At 45.3% G+C, this 3,188-nt stretch overlaps 1 pseudogene; it reads right to left on the bottom strand.

The window, feature by feature from the left end:
• Positions 1-469: 469 nt before the first annotated feature.
• On the bottom strand, positions 470-1,598 carry LOC148013838 (phosphoserine aminotransferase 1, chloroplastic-like; annotated as a pseudogene).
• Between the last annotated feature and the right edge of the window lie 1,590 nt (positions 1,599-3,188).

Here is a 3,188-nt window from a genome sequence, read left to right as displayed (position 1 = left end):
ATCACAAAATTATCAAGAAATCTCTCTTCCACCTCTCTTCATCTCTCATAGCTTCTCCTTCTTCCTCTCTCTTTCTCTCTCTCTATCTTCTTCGTGTCTTTCTCTCTCATCTTCTTCTTCTCCTGTGGTCTTTGTCTCTCTTCTCTCCCTTAGTTAGGCTAGCTAGGTCTCCTTCATTACAGCTAGTATCAAATCCTTGTCCTTGATCCTTCTTCTTACCTTAGATTTAGGTTCCTTACACTTCTTCACAATTAGAAAATCCTAGTTACACAGGTAAACAAGGAGAACTCAAACAAGTTGTTAGCCTTCTTGAAGACTATGGCAACCTTTCTTAGGGAGCTCACTAGAGGTTTGATCGCATCTGGAGGCAGAAGGGCAAGAATGGCAGCTCATTTTTGCTTCATAGAGCAAATTTAGGGGTTCTTCTTACAAGAAGACCCCTTTGGACATGGGTAACTGTGACTATCTTTTAGAAAAGTGAGTTTTCCCCCTTCTTTCTCTCAGGACCCTCAACCTGCCATGGAAGCTCCAACCCAAAATCTTGCAAGATCTCTCTCCCCCTTCTTCTAGGGGTTGCATAACACCTCCAGCCACTTTCTTGAGACCTTGGGCTCACCCTGGAGTACTTGAGTGCCACCCCATACCTTGTTGAATCCCCTAGGGCTGCCCCCGTAATACCACCAATAGAACGATGGCCCTTGAGCTGCACCATTCCATGTGCTGCTGCTTCTTTGATAAATTGTGCCTCCAACTTTGGAGTCTCCATGGTGAAGGGAACATTCATCAGTGAGCACATTGACTTCTCTACCGGTTACTTGAAGAATTTGTTGCTCTCATCAATTGTGTCATATAGAAGCTTAGCCTTCTCAATGTTGTGCTTCCTTGATGCCTCTAGGCCTCCTTTGGCCAATAGATCATCAAACACAAGGCCACAAACATAGATTCCAAAGCATGGCGATGTGTTGTACAAAGAATTGTTGTCTACATGGATCTTGTAGTCCAGCATTACAGGAGTTATAGGCTGAGCCTTACCCAAAAGGTCCTTGTGAACAATCACAATAGTTACACCACAAGATCAATGTTTTTATGTGCTCATCACAAATTTGGACACATCCATAGTCTGCGATAAGAAGGGTGTCACCTGCAAGGGGAGGGTAAACTTTGAACTCTACCCCATGGATGGCCTCATTAGCATAGATGCTTGAAAACTATGTGGTGGCCCCGCCCATAGGAACAAGATGACGTAATCTTCTAGGATGTTGAAGAGGTATCTAAGGGCGGATTCAACATTCTGGATCATAGATAGAAACTCCTTTCCGTGGTGGCTCACCTCCATGATGCTCATGGCGCATACGTGCCAGTTGTAGAGCTCCTCCTGGGGCCTGCTTGACAACAGAGGCAGGGAGAGTAGTGGGGCTGGTGGAAAAGTTGAAGACACAGCCATCGTCCCAAGCTTAAGCAAGGTATGTCTCATGGGTCTTGGTCTCTCTTCTCCAACCACTTGATGAGCCCAACCTCTTGCTTGGAGAGATTAAAGAATTACATGAATTCTTGTTTAGGCTAAAGCTATGGATCACGTATCGATTGCCTTCTTCCATTATGCACTTCTTGAAATGCATGCATGATTGAGCACACCCTATTGGCTGAGAATTTAACTCCTAATCCATAACCATGCTTGGTCTTGATTCTTGATCACTAAGCCAAAAATTGTAAGAAAGGGTAAGTGATGCAACCAGTGAGTCACTGATTTGTAGAGCTGATCTCTTTCCCCATCCCATTTTCCTTATTGATCATGCATATCATGAAAGGCCCAATCCTCAATTTGTAAATGCATATCATGTTGGTTGCTTAATAATAAATGTATGCCATGTATGTTCTGGGTGAGGAAAAGCTCGATGCCAAGCGAAGTGGCAAGATAAAAGAGGGGTGACCTCCCCTTGCCATCAAAGACCCTAAAGGGGTGCACAACCTTGGTTCGGGGGGAACTTTGCCCCACCTCCCGGTGATCCAGAGCCCAAAATTTGTTTGCAGGTGCAGGTACTCTATATTGGTGGCCCGAGCCCCAATCATTGACATCCAAGCAGCTTGCACATGTATAGACAACAAATGTATGACTTGATGGATGTATACACATGTATTGGCAGAGAAAATGTATGACTTGGTGGATGTATAATGGCTAAATGCACATGTATTGGCAAAGAACATGTATGACTTGATGGATGTATGGTGGATGTATGCAGTGGGAGATAGGTGTCTCAACTCTGAAAAGTCAATTACAAAAAAATTGCATATTTATTGTGAGAAATATTTTTGCATGGCCTTGTAGAGGGGATCAAGAGCTCTGTTTTGAATCAAGAAGCTTGGTGTTGGGAGCTCCCTAGCTCAAGATATTGCAATTTTTGTGATAGGGGGTCCAGTGGACTGCACCTAGTATGGTAGGTCATAAGGGTAAAGTCAAGGCCAAAAGCCAAGGCCAAGGAAGACTTCTAGCATGAGATCAAAGATTCTCATGCATCTATGAATGATCCTAGCTCTGCCCAAGAGGATTGTGAAGACATGCTTGAAGAAGGTGCCCCTGAGACGAGCCGTTTTGCTATATTTAACGACACACTATGCTAACATGAGGCCCATCATGCTGAACAGCATCGAGTGTTGGGACACTACCATAGGAAGATGGAAAACTGCAAAGATCAGCATCATAGAAAGATGATGGCTAAGATGGACTTGCTCGTAGAGCGCATGGACACCCTTATTTCCACCCTGTCACCCTCCTTAGCTTTGCCCAAGGAGCATGGTCCTCCCTGTGAGACCAACCGCCCTTCCCCCTTGGAGACGGGATGTGGCCAGCAAGGCTTTGGTAGTAGCCATGGTTTTCCCCATAGCACCTATGAGCTAGGTGAGCCCTCTATGCAACATGATGAGCCCATCCTCCGGTCACCCATGATGAACCCTTGCAGCCCCTCCTTGGGACAACACTCCCCTGTAGTGGAAGCTATATGCAAGGGAAAAGTACAAATTTTGGGTGGTAGAGTATGTAGGGTGCACATGCGAAACATGCACATATTAATGGGAAGCATGCACATGGCAGTTTTGGGCAGCAAGGCCCCAATGTTCAGTTTGTTTTGTATGTACTACATGGGCAGCATGGAAATTTTGGGTAGCAAGGCCCTTACGTAGGTGCGCATGGG

This window comes from Lygodium microphyllum, chromosome 25 (assembly GCF_053477565.2).
Source record: "Lygodium microphyllum isolate KBCC chromosome 25, Lygodium_microphyllum_v1.1.10, whole genome shotgun sequence".
NCBI lineage: Eukaryota > Viridiplantae > Streptophyta > Polypodiopsida > Schizaeales > Lygodiaceae > Lygodium > Lygodium microphyllum.
The sequence above is the reverse complement of the archived record's forward strand: the minus strand, read 5'-3'. Positions and strand labels throughout refer to the sequence as shown.